Below are 15,999 nucleotides of genomic sequence, written 5' to 3' on the forward strand. Positions count from 1 at the left end.
CCTTTTGAGACCCTTCACTCTGCATCTATTCTGTTGTTTTGCTCTGCAGGAGACGTTTTCAGGAGGGGCGCTGTTGTGGTTCCCAGAGCCAATCACAGCGTATAGGTGAGTGTGGGATTGGTTCAAATTAGCAACTGGGCCCCGTCAGACCGGTGAACATGGCGAAAGAGCGATGCAGAGTTGGCCTTCTTTCTGTTAGACAGGTAGGTGCCTCAAATCGGGTAGGACAAGCTAACCGGCAGTTAGCATGCTAGCGCAAAGGTAACCGTGATGTTGACTGTGTTAGCTCGGCGGGTGGGCGTCTTCTCGCACGAGAGAGTGAGAGTGAGCTCCTGGTGACGAAGAGCCCAGGAGGAGGAGCCCAGTTTGAATGTGTTGTTGACAAAATGCAACGAAAAATCCTACTTATTATACCTTTAACTTCCCTCTGATGAACAATTTAAAAGCAGTTTTCGTTGGTTTAAGTTGTGTATCTAGTCTTTCAACATTGTCTTTTCTTTTAAAGTCCTCCCCTTTTCATGTGGAAGCGCCTGTGAACGCTTCATCTCCATCTGCTGCACATTTCTCCACCATTCCTCTCCTTCCTTCAGCAAATCACAAACTCTCACACTCACAGGAAGGCTGCTTTAGCCAATCAGAAAAGAGGGAGGCTCAGCTCAGGCCTCCTGGGGTCCCTTGGTAAACATTTAAGGCCTCTGTGGTCAACCTTCCTCCCACTAACTCTGCCCTACAACACACACACACATACACATGCGTGCAACATCTTGACTTGGCACCCCACTAGCAGCACCATGCCTCTCCCATGTTTCTTCAAATCTCTATTAATCATCTGTGTTTGTTCTGAAGGAGCTGACAAGAGGGAGGAGGAGGAGGTGAGGAGCAGATGGGGTGATGGTGTGAGGGTGAAGCCAAAGGAAAAGAAAGGTTAGGGGGTGAGGGGTCACACAATATCTGTGTTAGTCTCTTCTATAGCTGCAGAGGAAAAGCAACAGAGCAAATGTTGCAAGCTCAGGTTTAGCTTGAGCTTCTTCCAAAGAGAAAGCAGACAATTTGCCAGGGCAGTCGTTCTCAATCTGAGGGAGGGGTCCTTGAGGGGTGGGCACACATAGCCCGGGTAAAAGCATGAAGATCATATCAACAATTGGTTTCATGAAGAAGTAAAAACCATGCGTGCTTTCACACTTACGAGAAGTTTGGAATCTCTTTGTGTGTGTGCTATTGGAAATGGATTTGTAGTCCGCCAGCTTGGGTAATGGATGCATTAAAGAGCAGAGATGTTTGTAGCAGTGACAGCGGAAAAGAAGTGGACGTTGCCATCGTGAAGACTCCCATTGGTTTGTGAAGCGTCTTTTGAAGCATTGAGTTTGGCATCGTGATCGTCGCCATCTTGTATTTTTGGAACCAGGAGTGGTCATATTTGGAAGATCAGGCTTGTCAATCATCCCAGCCACGCCCTAAAGCATATCCTACTTTACTGTTGATTTTTTTCTCTTTTTCTCTGGGATCATTATTTGCAAAATGAACATCATGCTGTATACAATAAATTAGGAGAGAGATAATCTTGAAGATCGATGGCGACAAAACGGTAATTGCGGGAGCACACTTCCCAGATATCCAGACAGTGTTGCATGTGTGACGTCCACGGTTGGCTCCGGTTGTAACTCTTGATTTTCCTCGCTGACGGTCGCTTTCCTTTTTAGACTGTTTGCCTTCATCTGAGCGTCCAATTAGTTTCTTTTTTGGGGATTTTCACTTATTTTTGAAGTTGTATCTGTAGTCATCGATGTTTTCTTTGTTTGTTCAGCCATAGTAGATTACTGTTTACTCGCAACACTTGTAGAGACCTGAAAAGCAGCCGCTTAGCTCCGCCTACCCTCTCTGGCAGACCAACCACTGCTGGGTGATGGAAAACGCATCACTAACTGGGCGCCGCTTGTGATTTTTTTCTGCGAAAGTCGCACCCTGTCTGTAATACTGCAAATGCAAAGGCTTTCATCAGTGGGCCATAGGCTCAGTCACCATTGTGTTACCTCATTCAGCGATAGATAGTGACTTAACAGACATTTGTTCACATGAAAATCTTCAAGATTATCACTTTAAGGTAATAAATCATCTGACAGCAACTAGTAGAGGCCATTAGAAGGAATACGGTAGCTCAGTCTGTAGGGACGTGGCTTGGGAACCGGCGGCCGGTTTGAGTGGTTTGAGTACGGACCAAGCGTACAATTGGGCTGGTAGCTGGAGAGGTGCCAGCTCCTTTCCTGGGCTCCGTCGAGGTGTCCTTGAGTAAGACAACGTATCCCCCACCGCTCGGGGTGCATGTTCATGTGAAGCCCCCTCACTGACATCTCTCCATTAGTGCATGTCTTTTATGAAGATTACAACAGCATGTTGGTTAGACCTCATGGATTCACACAATGCAAAACAGAGCATGTAAACAATAGTTTGGTTATTGACATAACATTCTGAAAAACCTGAAAACCTACAGACAATTGGTGTGGAGTAAAGACTGGAGTGTGTACTCTTCAGCATGTAAACACTGATCATACAGTCGTTAAAAATAATTATACTAATACAAACATCTATGCACAGACGCAAATGCTCACAGCACGATGAGGTTTTTCTTTAATGGGATTATTGCTCCCTGTTGTGATGAAGTCTCATGTTAAACAGGTACACACACTCATTAAGAGAGACAACAGGAGTGTTTGTATAAAGCTAAGAGTTAAGATAATTAACAACAGCCTTGTATGTGTATCGCGTGTGCAGTCTGTCTTTGTCTCTGTCCACATTCCTGTAATATCACACAGACCTGGTGAGTGACTGGAGTGGAGTCAACTGTTGGTGCAGAGGAAATGAAGTGTGAGCAGATAGAGTGTGCGAGGCGCGCTGGCAGAGGTGAGGAGTAACGTGTCGCTGCAGATAAAAACAACACGCACAAAGCTCCTCAGAGGGCGTCAGGCATTTCTATTCAAAGAGGAAAGTTCTCAACGGCAGGAGGGTTCATTGGACAGTCTGACATGCCCCAGACATGTTTTAATTCACCCATATAAAGATTTTACGGACCTATGCTGTAAAATGTGACCTATAAACCTGCAAGATCACTTCTGCTGCACAGTGTAGCTTAATGGTGTTAAAGCATGCAATCCTCCCTGTAAGACTAGAATGCAAACATAATGCACATAAGTTATCACCACCTACACGCACACTGCTCTTATTACTGAGACGCTGTTTTGATCCAACTTTGTTCCCGTATCTTTCTGATGGTTTTTACACTTCTTTGAAAACTGAGGAGTGAGGCTGTGGCTGATAATGCCGCAGCAGATCTACACCTTCAGTCTAAAAGGGTTGTAAAGATATCGTTCTGTATGAAGGCATGTAGGAGTACATTAGCGTTTCTGTGGCATTAAAGGTGTTAGGGACTCCTCAAGTCTTTGAATGCATCGCTGCGATTGTAATGCCTCCCATTAGTGTATTCCTAATCTCTCGCTCACTCACTATCCGCTCTTCATTATGTCTTTTTTTCCTTTCTTAAGCCGCTCTCTCTCATTTTTTCTCATCTATCCATCGCTACAATAACCCTGATGCTGCAAGCTTTAAGTACGTACGGCTAATCGGCGGCTAACGGAGAATTAAAGGAAGAATCACTTTAGTGTGACCTTGTTAATTACTTTGAAGCAGTCGCTGAATTACTGGTAATGACTAGAACAAAATCCAGAGATATTAAGGGTCTGATTTCTGTCGGAAGACTGAAGGCAATCAGCTATAATCATGGAGTAAGGCCCTGATGAATAAGGCATGAGTGATTGGCCACAAGGAATACTGCAGAACCACAGGGGAACAAGCTATTTAGGCATGGAAAATTTTGTAGTACAATCTGCAATGACAATAAAGTTTTTCTGTTCTATTCTATTGTTAGATATCTGGTGGTTTAGCTAGAATTATGCACCCACAGGAAAAACACACAGACATTAAAATAACCAAAAACATACCAAGATTTCCAGCAGTTCATTCCCAGACTTAGAACTTCAACCAACTCTGATGTGATGTGTTGGTTTGTGAAAAATAAGATTGCAGAGTGCAGCGCTTCAGACAAGAGAGCCAAAACAGTTTGAAGTGTTTAAAGGCAGCCTGGAGTGCAATAAAACACTTGTAATGTGTTAGAAAATATGCTGGTGGTTTTGGAGAAGGGGCCTGATGGAAACACACCTAATACAGTCACTCTGATCATTTAGATTTTCCTGATTGATTTGAGAAAAACGCATTATTCATTTACGGAGTTTGAGGTCACTTGAAAGCAACATCATAACTACAGATGAAACAAAAACTTTTACTGTAACAGTGTGAAGACAAATGTAAACAGTAACATCTTCTTATTTCTTTTTCACTACTGCAACACAACAGACCTTGTATTAGGGCTGTCACAGTACTGCAGTTTTCTAACTGCGGTAAAACGCCCCCTTGCGGTTTGGCCGTTAACCGCCGCCCCTGCTCGCTGCCTAAGTATGTTTTGTTTATTTAACAGGTATAATCTCAAAGATTTTCATGTAAATAACTGTCTGTTAAGTCAATATCTATCGCTGAATAAGGTAACACAATGGTGATTGAGCCTATGGCCCACTGATGAAAGCCTTTGCATTTGCAGTATATAGTATTATTACAGACTGGGTGTCTGACGCGACTTTTGCGCCCAGTTAGTGACGCGTTTTCCATCACCCAGCAGTGGTTGGTCTGCCAGAGAGGGTAGGCGGAGCTTAGTGGCTGCTTTTAGGGTCGCTGCGAGTAAACAGTAATCTACTCTGGCTGAACAAACAAAGAAAAGATCGATGACTACAGATACAACTTCAACAATAAGTGAAAATCCAAAGAAAAAGAAACAAATTTGACGCTTAGATAAAGGCAAACGGTCTAAAAAGGAAAGCGACGCCAAAGAGATTGAATCTTTAACTACAGCACGTCCCCTAGACGGTAAATCATCATCGACATGCAAGAACACAGCGTGAGCTGTGGAAACGTAAGTTTATTAACCACTTCTAAGTTCGTATCCTTAATTGTTGAAATGAAATCCATGGTGATGGGCTAGTTGTTGTTGTAGCGGCTAAACTAGCATCTTATCGGGCTCGTCTGCGCTGATTAGATGTGCAGAGGGTTGAAACAGCCGCGCTCTGGCAGCAAGGTTCCTTTTTCTGATTACTGTGATAAGACGACTTTGTTTGAGTTGTTGTATCGTTCTGTATGGAAAGATGAGGTGCTGTATCAGAGACGCAGGATGCGCACCTAGCAACATCACTGCAATAGCACAATAGCAGTGGTGACGGTCACTGGATTCACCGTGCGGTTGGCGTCACATAATCGCGGAATGGTGGTCATGCGGTTACCATGACAGCCCTACTTTTCAAACCAAATCTATAACAATGCACGTTAATCAATCCATCTCAACAAGTAAAGGTTAGACTTCATGACAGTATAACAAAACTGCACATTATTTCACAATTACTGAGAGAAATTAAATTTTTCCATGATCATTGCTAAATAATCCCGTTTGTGAGCACACATACACAAAGTTGTCCGAGGTCAGCTGTCTGGTATCGCAATAATTACACAAGAATCATGCAAACAGAATTTCTGCCCTCGACCCTTCCCTTCACCACCAACCTCTTTCTTTAAAATAAACAAAATTTAAGTAAACATACCGCAGACTCCAACATGAGCCTGCACGTTACATTAGACACTGGTGAGGCCGAGCCTGTCAGACGAGAGGCGGGGCCCGAAAACTGCTGCTCACACAGCTGCTGCGATAGGCCTTCAACTGTTAGATTTATTTACATTTAGTCATTAAGAGAGAGTGTGTGTTTGTGTGGAGGGCATACGCACAGGGGCACAGAATGCAGTTTTAACCTGCTTGAGTGAGTGCGTGTGTGCGTGTACATGAGGCATGTAGATCTGGATGGCTCTAATGTCTCTGACTCTTATTTCATAAGAGAGTGGAAAACTCAGAGTCAGCACACTGGCATGAGAAGAGCCCGTGCTGGAAGCAGATCAGGAGTCAGGACACACATCTGCAAACAGCGCAATACAGTCTGTGTGTGTGTGAGGCAAGTGTAAGAAAAGAGTGTGTGCATGTGTGTGTGCACAAAATCAAGTGTGCGTATCAGAGCGAGAACGAGAGTAAGGTAAAGAGTGCAAGCAGGACACTCCAGAGTCCAGCAGAGAGAATGTGTGTGTGCAGTAAAAGTGATCTTTGTGGAAAATCTCTTTTTTGCAGCATTCCACATTTTGTGCGTGCACGCATGAACATGCAGCATTCTAAGATATTAAAACCAATAGCTGTCGAGACAGATTTTACCCCCAAAAATAAAACCTTTTCATCCCTTACAGCTGCTCGACATAAGTGGTTGCTATGGTTGGTTATTACAGAGATAATTAATTCAGCCACATGTGCACTTATCTGGGATTTGTTTTTAATGATTTACTACATGTTGAAAAGGTTCACATTCAGGGCTTTAGGCTGTGGAGTTCAATCCTATTTAATAAAAGAGTAAATAAAACTTATCAACCCACATGTTGTTCTGAAGGACTGAGTATAGATGTGCAGCATGTCCCTCGCTTATCTGCTCTAATCCTGCTGTCTCTCCCTCTATGTCTGACACACACTCATCCTGACAACCATCTGAATGTGTGTAAAATCTAATGGCTTTGAGCTGTCAAAGGGTATAGAACATAACAGCTATATTTAATGTTGTATGTGGGGGTGTAGCGAACACTAAGAAAGACACTGATGGAACTAATGTCTCTTAAAACTCCTCGCATCATCTATTAAAACATCTCCTGCAGGCAGCTACCTACTGGATGCTATAATGGCTGCCATTAGGCATGTCCCACATCATGCTTTCTCTCTGAATTAGTACCTACTGAGCAACCTTTGCAAAAATAACTCACGTTAAATATGGTTCAGCTGCATTCAGGTGAATATCAGCAAACTGTGCAGCCTTAAAGAAAAAAGGGTTTGTGATATGCATCGAATCATGCATGTCAAACTGTGTGTGAGATTGCTGATTATCTCTAAAGTGGCCTCTGAGTTAACCTTACAGTGGACATAATAAGCATGCATTATTTCATGCAGAAGCGTGTTATAATGTAGATCACAAAGATGCAATGGAGCCAAGACTGAAGCATGTTGATGTCAAGCTAACAAACACATCATGACTACATATATGAGACTCTTAAGTGCAATAAAATGAATTGAGTTCCCCACCACAGAGCATAAAAAACTCTTTACACATAACTTTAGTGGAGGCAGTGGAGGAGCAAATGTGCTTTATACCGATTACAGCAGTCTGTCAGTGATGAAGGGCAAACAAGCTAAGTTTACATGTAGTGCTTTCAAAAGTGATGCATGATGTCGCAGTGACACTGAGTGGATCATAAACTCCAAGTTAAAGAACCTGTAGTAAATCTACACATGCAATCGATTAAGCCAAATAAGGGGTGAAAAGGCACCTACTTGAACCTAACTTTGCATCTACACTTGTCATTAATCAAGGAGTTATAGACTCAAATAGTTAATGGTCTTACTTTAAGGGAAGTCCACAAAGTCGCTCTGCTGATGTCATGTATCTATAGGAATATTATCATGCACCTTATGGTCAATGAAGCAGTGATGTCTGGATCAATACATAAAGTTGTGTTAACAATGAAGCAACACAGGAGATCGAGAGGAGTCTGGGTTTGCCTGTACTAGCCTACTTCACTTAAGGCTCGATTCAGCATGTCTCATTTAAATGACAGGTTTCTTCTTTGACATTTAGCAGAAACCATCATTAATAGGACAAATAATGAGGCCACATATACGTACATAAGCATGTGTGACACTTCATCCCATCCCCTGCTGGGTGTCCAACTACTCGCACTACAAGAAGTTGCAGCGGAATTTTGGACAGCCCCAAGTTTCTTCGATTTTTAATGAAACCTTTAACAAACATCGCGCGTGATATCAAGCAGTAGGCTCGTGCATAGTACATTTTTAACATTAGTCAAAAAGATTTAGCAACGTGCAGCTTGAAGTCAAAAGAAATAGCAATTCCAGCAAAGTTTTCCGAGTCGTGCGTAAGCTGCGTAAAACGTGGGGTTTTGGATGAACACAGAAAAAGATGCATCACACGCTGTAAAAACACAAACGCACTTACTTCACACGAAGTCTCGAGCTGAAAACTGCAACGACAGCGCAGGTTGACTTTTCAGAACTTGTTCATCTGGTGGCCAGCGTGAGCACGAGCGGGCATGAAAAGTCCTGCTTCTTCACTCCAGTCTGCTCGTCCCACCACGATCGATCCCTCCGATCAGGATTTTCACATCACCCAATCGCTCAATAGGGTGTGTGCCGCTTTCCGAGTGAAGGTTTCCTGTCTAATCTGTTGCTCGGTTCATCATCAAGCCTACTTTCAGGGCTACTCACACTACGTAGCTGAGGCAGAGCCTGTGTGTGTGTGTTTCTAATGGCGGTGAAGCGCCCTCATCCGCCAGCAATCTAATCTACTCCATTATGGCCACAGAGAGGGAAAGACTGCCGGGGCCAGACCTCCAAAATAAAACGCCAGAGTAAAGAGCTGCAAAGCTTGTAGGAAGGGGAGAAGTTAGAATAAAGTAGCAGATAAACATTGTATTTTCCTATCTAAACAGAAACAAAGCCATACAAGCATACAAATATTTTAATTTTAAACCAATACATTTGATACTAGATTTTTGTGGACGGATACAGAGACATCAAGTAGCTTTTCTTTTCTTTTTTTACATGTTAAAAACCTAGAAAAACATATTTAGATGTCTCTATCTGGACTTTTCTACACGACCACGGACTATATTCCTCAAATCTTCATCCTCATATCAGCTTTTTATTAACAGAGGGGTGTTTTCAATTGGCTACAAGAAAATTCTGTTATGGTCTAATAAAGGTTATAATATACTGTATATATCCTTTCACAAATTCAATCGTTTACTGCATTTTGGACCGACTGAAGTGCCCACAGGATATGTAGTGAATAGTGTAATGCCACTTATAGTTCTCACACTGTGGATGTCCTTCCTGTCTGTCTGATCAGTCTGTCCACATAATCAACACCTGTTGACAGTAGGTGTTAGTCTGTGCAAAAACATTGACACCAAGGGCTCCATTTTCCTGAACTCTACGCACATCACAGGGTGCTGTGCGTTTTGGGCGTGCCAAACGCACTTTTGGTAAGTACGTGGCAAGACACGCCTTACTCACAGGTGGCGTCTGTGGATAGCTACGGATGGTACTTGACAGAATAGCTTCTTAATTTATTATTTCTAGTTTGTTAGAGTCTCTGATCATCATATTAACTTCCTGCATCCTCTTTAAACACATGGTTTTGTGCGTCAGGATGTGCTAACAGCTGTGGACGTTTTGGACATTTCTTTGCAGGACACGTGTAAGTGTGTTGACAGGATACACGTTTTGGACATGTTTAAGATCCTATGGCCACAAAATGTTGCCATAATTAAAATAAATGTCAGATTAAATTCGCTAATGATACGGCTATAAATACAATGATGGGCTTGGCGTCTCTGAACTTACGTAGAAAGCATGTTTATCTTTAATATGAACAGCATGTCAATGCATCTGCAAGTACTTGGACAGATACAGTTAATATTTATCAGAGAATATCTAACGATGTGAAATCATATTTACGCGGTGTTTCTCTCTGGCCTCGGTTTGTGTAATGAATGGCTGCGCCTGTCTGAAAGCTGTAGCCTGTTTTAGCTCACGTGGAGGGTCCACTGGAGAAGTGACGCTGTGAGAGGCTCGCCCAGAATTTCAGCTGTAAGTGGATATACACCCCCGACCCAAGAGCCATCAATTAGTATGGACGGTCCGCCCCGACACGTGAGAGAGAGAGACACACACACACCCATGAGGCCCAGCTGTTGCTGCTGGCCTGGCTTGCAGTTTTTCTTAAACATAAACTGCACATGTATGTATTTCCTGCGTGTGACTGTTTATCTTTTACGTCTAATCGATGATCCTCTCGAGGCAAACACCAATCACTGTAAATAACATTAAGTGTAATATCGTAGCTAAAGCAGCGCAAGTGTAATTTTGATCAATGCATCCTGCTACAGTAGAGCCAGACCATATGTGAGTCTGTAAACGCGAGTTAACCCTTATTCTCTCAATAAACAGACAAGTTTATTAGCTTGTAGCCTCCTAAACACTCCAGTTCATCATGTAAAACATAGTAAAGTACAACTAAGAAAATGTACAAACTGGGACCTTTGGTGTTTGACAAAATTAGCTGTAAATATAAAAATAAACAGAAAGACAAACCTCACAGAGACTTATATGAGGCCTGGGGGCTCTATTTTCTTGGTCCAGTGCCTTTTTTCCTGTCTGCCAATGCACTGTTGACATAATTTGTGATGCGTGGGGGGGGAGAAATGGAATTGGCCTGTCTGTATTGAGCGGAGCCATCCTTGTATTTTTATGTCCCTGTCCCTTTCTCGTTTACAAGGTCCACAAGTTACGGCCTGGTTTAACCAAGTCCTGTGGTTGCAGTGAGCATAAAAAAGCTCAATGAGACAACAAGTCTGCTCTAATGTAACACAAATATTGCAAATTATAACTCAGAGCACAGAGGAGAAAGCTATAACTGAGATACACTGTGTTAATGAAGTTTAAAGGGTTTGTGTATCATCTTTTCATAAGCACAGTGACTGTTTTAACCCTATTTCAAGTTAAAACGTCTTAAAAAAGCTACAATTTTCTGACCTTTCTGCAGACTTTACGCATTATGTGACATTATTTACCAAACAGAAAAAACAGTGACAAGCTGTTAGTATGAAATGACCCCTGAACATGGAGTTATGGAGCAGAGGGCTCTGATTGGAGGAGAGTGGGGGCGTCCATTGAATTAGTTCCTTTGTTATGGAATACTCATTCCTGTGATTGTCTGCTCTGAGTGATCATGTGGACCTGTGCTGGATTGAATGTGACAACAGAACAATGCATCTGGCCCACAGCTTGTGCCTGCACTGGAGGGTTGGATGGAACTGTGCTCCCTCTTAAGCGACAACATCCATGTGGGATGTTTGGTGAACCCTGTGGTGTTAATTGTTACTGCAGCTTCTGTATCAGAGGGATGTTTTGATTTTCTATAAGTATCATCTGTCATTAAAGTAGAGGTTTTCTTCAGGGCTTCTATGCATGAACTGTTTCAGCTCAAACCACTTAAATGCACGCTTGCAGTGGTTTCATTTTGAGTGACATATTGCTTTTGTCCATAATACTACCTTGTCCTTCTGCTGCAATCACACTTGCGACACTTTTAAGCATACAGCTGGTGGTGGTCTCTCTATATATTTTAAAGTATGAAAAAAGCAAATCCAACTACATGTTAGTGAAAACATTCCAACTTTACCCGTCAGTCTGTGGCTCTCAGCTCCAAGCCCTTTGATTTCAATGGAAGAAGTGTATCTTTGTCTGTCATATTTAGTTTTAGCAAAAAAAGGCTGAATTCATTTGTAAAGCAGCTGGGTGCTGTAGCGTATAGCAAACATTAGGTGTGGAGAAAGTGGGCCTGTTGAGTTTGCATGTTCTCCCTGTGCATGCTTCGGTTCCCTCCGGGTACTCTTCCTCCCACAGTCCAGTGACATGATCCTTAGGTTCATTGGTGACTCTAAAATTGCCCGTAGGTGTGGGTGTGAGTGTGAAAGGTCGTCCATATCTATGTGTCAGATAGGGCTGGGCAATATGACAATTTATATTGTTAAAACAATATGACTATCGTATGTGTTTTCTATACCTTCTCAAACCAGTGGCTGACTGCTTTACAGCTATTTGAATGTCATTTTGACAATGCTTAATGTTCTACTCCTTGCACGTGGGAGTGAACCTGGAGCAAACCATAGAGGGAGGCGCTGTTTATTAACATGGACATTAACATGCAGAAAAGGACTCAGGCTCAGCCCAAGTGAAAATGGAAACACACTACTTTTTATTCGTCCAAATATAGGCTTTACCATGAGGTTATTTCATATGGACTAACTATTTGTTAAATTACCAGAAAACATGCTAGATCGTGACATATATCGTTATCGAGATGTGAAAAATCCTATATCGTGATATTGGATTTTAGCCATATCGCCCAGCCCTAGTGTCAGCCCTGTGATTGACTGGCGATCAGTCAAGGCGGTTCCCGCCTCTTGCCCAATAAAAGCTGGGATTTGAACAGGATAAGCGATATGGATCATGGAAGGATGGATGGATGGATGGATGGATGGATAGTCAAACCAAAGTAAACAGTGTATTTGTTGGGGACTATTTTCTGCGGTGGATTAAGTGTGGAAGGAAAAGCAGAGGTGTTAAAAATAACTTTAACAATGTTTTTGCTCTATTCAGGTGCCTGAGAAAGCCATAACAGGCAGTCAGCATGCACACAACCAGGACCATAAAATTGAAGCAGCTAAATGGAATACAGCCATCATTAATGCGACTACAAACACCTGCGCTCTTCCTACTGTGATATGCTAAAAGGTCTTTTGTAATAAAGGCCTATAGAGGTCTTTGGTACAGAAGATTAAGTTAGATTCAGCTTTTATTAACAGGGTTATACTTGTTTTTTTATTCATTGGTTAAAATAAGAATAATAGATCACTACACTTGCATTTATTATGAAATAACATTTTTAATGGTTGCTTCACGTAATTTGTTAGATTTTAAAATCCAGTCTAACATTAGTTGTTTCAGGCGACACACGTTTTCGTGGTTTTCTGCACTGTTATTCCTTTCACTAGACATGTAAGACCTCTTTCTGTTTGTCTGTCTGTTTTTATTTTGCCGATAATGAAAGAGTGCCCTTTGTGTCATCCCCTTAAGGTTACCTGTAATGCATTTAGTGCAATTTCACATCTCATGCCTGGCCATTCACAACTATGTCAGCACCCTGCTGCCTATTGGGTTAGGACACAAGAGAGGAGATGGCTCAGGGGGAGCACACAAACACAGGCAAAGACACACACACACACACACAGAAAAAACAACAACAGCAGAAAATATAGGGACGGATCACTGTGCTCCTGGTCTTCTTTAATGCGAGGCTCTTGATAGACTCAAAGTAATACACAGATAATTCACCATTAACACTTCTGAACCCTAATCCAGGGATACGAGTCCCTAAACTGCCATACAGATAACAGCAGGAGGGAGGTGGGCCGGACGCACTGAAGTGGGCAGGAAATTGAAGTGAATTGGCGAGATTGCATGGGACGAGTAAGATCCACAGAGTATCAGCATGAGAGCCCCACCATGTGCAAAACAACACAATTAAGAGGGCCGCTTAGCCTAATCAGTGAATGCATCATGCAAATGATGTTTTTTTTTCAATGCCTACTTTAATCTTGGCTGTTATCCTAGAATACAAATCAGGGACTTAACTCTAATGAAAGGAGGATGGAGTGAAAAGAGTGGGATGAGACAAAGATGAAGAGGAGGTACAGCGGAAGATGTAGAAAAGACGGTGACACAGAGGTGGTTGTTGTGATTACAGTGTTGAACCACGTGGGAAGTGTTTAAAGCCAACTTTGTTTTTTAAAGTCAAGCAATTATTGACAGAATATTTCATCTTCGTTAAAGCAGCAAGTTCATTAAAATGTTTACTTGTATTTTTGGTATCTATGTTGTCAACATGTTTTCACTGTAATGCTGCCCGATCAATACAGCTTGATTTGGAAAAAAGGAACTGACCGATAAACAATTGTGCACCAACACAAGCTGCAGCCTTTGAAAGCAGAAAAACATGTTATTATGCATGCGTTTGGAGAAAATAATAGCTGAATTATTGATGGATAAAGTACAGGTGTTGCTTTGTCTCCACCTGTTTTACATTCAGGTGCACAGAAATAGTGTTTTGAATAATATTGACTGAATAAAAACATATTTATATTTAATTTCTGTGCAAATGATTATCTTATTTTGCATTTATAGTGCCTAGTAAATGTGGCTCTGCAAATCCAATATTTAACTTACTTTAAAAAACGCTGTCTTGCTGTATGCAGCCCAACTTAAATAGGGACATTGCTTATTAAACTAAAGTTGCATTGAGCAGGGGAACCACTGGTAATATATGGGAATTACTAAGCTAACACATTCTTCATATTACATAAGTAAAGGGACTGGCTGTGCAATCCTGCTGATTATATTTTTTTTACTGCCTCGGGCAGGCTGTATAAATAAAACGATAAACAAGACTGCATTTCACTCTGTTTATAACACACCAGCACACCTCTCTGCATCTTGGAGTTACACCAAACTCAAACACAGATGTGCTGCTGATATCTTGAATGCAGAATTTAAATGGACTGGAGAAATTTGGGCATCAGTGTCTTGCTAAAGGACACTTCGACATGTAGACTGAGGGAGCTGGGGATCGAACCACCAACCTTACAATGTTGCATTGTTCCAATTTCATTTAACAGACACTTTTGTCCAAAGCGACGTACATCTGAGATTTAGTACAACACAAGCAACGATCAAGTCAGTAAGTGCCAACCTTCCAACTGAAAGGCGCAGCTTCTACCGCTGAGCCACAGCCGCCCTAAATTTAGATTCATAAGGGCCTTTTGAGCATTTTTGCCCCTAATATTTCACAGCAAGGGAGCACTTTTCCATCAGAGCGGTTGTGACGCACACAAAAAGAGCCTTTTTCATTCGTCGACTTGTACACACATCTTACACGCATGGTATGCTTCAACTGACCTCCTAATGGTGCAGACCTGTTGCGTCTGTAAACTGTCTTGGGTCAGTAAATAGGGGGTTCCTCCTTGTGACATCACATCCCAGCGGCCCCTCTAGCTTTGCGGCAGCTGGAGGTCTGGTACTCGTTCACCCTTCCAAAACATGGCCTCCCCCACCGCAAACTAACTGTCACTTCAGACTAAAGTAGTCCATCTCCCGGCTACAGCTTAGTCACTCTCCATACATTCACTGTAAACACAACCACACACATTCATCCGCATACACAGTGCCAGTCCTCGCTCAGTTACTCCCTGCATCGGCTCCATGAGGATCACCGAGTAATAACAAAGGATTAAGAGATGTTATTCCCTGCATACCTGCCCTCCAAACAGGCTCCCACGCTTTACTACTTTCTTGAATGTGGTCCACCTTCAATGTTGGACAGTCTGTGTAACCATGATATGCATGCAAACATACAAAGTAGGTAAATGACTACAGAGTGAGGAGGACCAAAGAGAGAGGACATCCTGTTTACAGAGAACACATTGTGTCTGTCTGCCTCTATCAGAACACACACACACACACACACACACACACACACACACACACACACACACACACACACACACACACACACACACAGCTTCCACCGCGCACACTCACACAGCTGTCAGCTCCTACATCATTTCACCAGAGGGAAAAAAAAGAATCAATCTCCGCTTCACCAGTATTCAGCTCAGCTTAATGCACCTAAATTGCACCAATCATGGTACTATTACGAATCTGTATGTCTATAAAAATGATTGTTGAGACTAAGGAACCTTTTGATGGACGGGCTGCTGGGGGAGACGTACTTTTACCACAGATTGGTGGTTACCAAGGGGACTAGAACAAAAGAGCATCAGTGAAGCACATTATCTTGTCATGTTGCCTTTAGGGCCGGTGGACATGTCTGCCAGCCAGGCTGAATATCAAACAGGTTGGTAATATTCAGTGAATCAACACATCTTAAACAAGGGGAGGGTGATCATTTACATGCTGCAATAGCGCTGGAATTCGGCTTATATAGTGTAACGGTAAAGGGTATGTGTATCTATATTTTTCTGGTGCTATTTTTTTTTTTGCTTTGATAAGTTTCTGCTGTAGCACTGAAACTTCCCAGTTTTGGATCAATGAAGTAATCTAATCTATCCATCCGTCCGTCTGTCAAACGTCAACAAGTAGAAGATACAAGTACAAAGATATTAAGT

At 42.3% G+C, this 15,999-nt stretch overlaps 1 protein-coding gene across 1 annotated transcript in view; it reads right to left on the reverse strand.

The window, feature by feature from the left end:
* ghra (growth hormone receptor a) overlaps positions 1-8,410 on the reverse strand; it is a 28,142-nt gene extending 19,732 nt beyond the window's left edge. Inside the window, exon 1 of the mRNA XM_069682590.1 lies at positions 8,187-8,410. The gene's annotated coding sequence lies outside the window, so the exon portion shown is untranslated. The remainder of the gene's footprint in view (positions 1-8,186) is intronic.
* Positions 8,411-15,999: the final 7,589 nt, after the last annotated feature.

The sequence above is a fragment of the Semicossyphus pulcher genome, unplaced genomic scaffold, assembly GCF_022749685.1.
Source record: "Semicossyphus pulcher isolate SPU_LCO1_2020_fin unplaced genomic scaffold, fSemPul1.0.p SCAF_6, whole genome shotgun sequence".
In the NCBI taxonomy this organism is placed as follows: domain Eukaryota; kingdom Metazoa; phylum Chordata; class Actinopteri; order Labriformes; family Labridae; genus Semicossyphus; species Semicossyphus pulcher.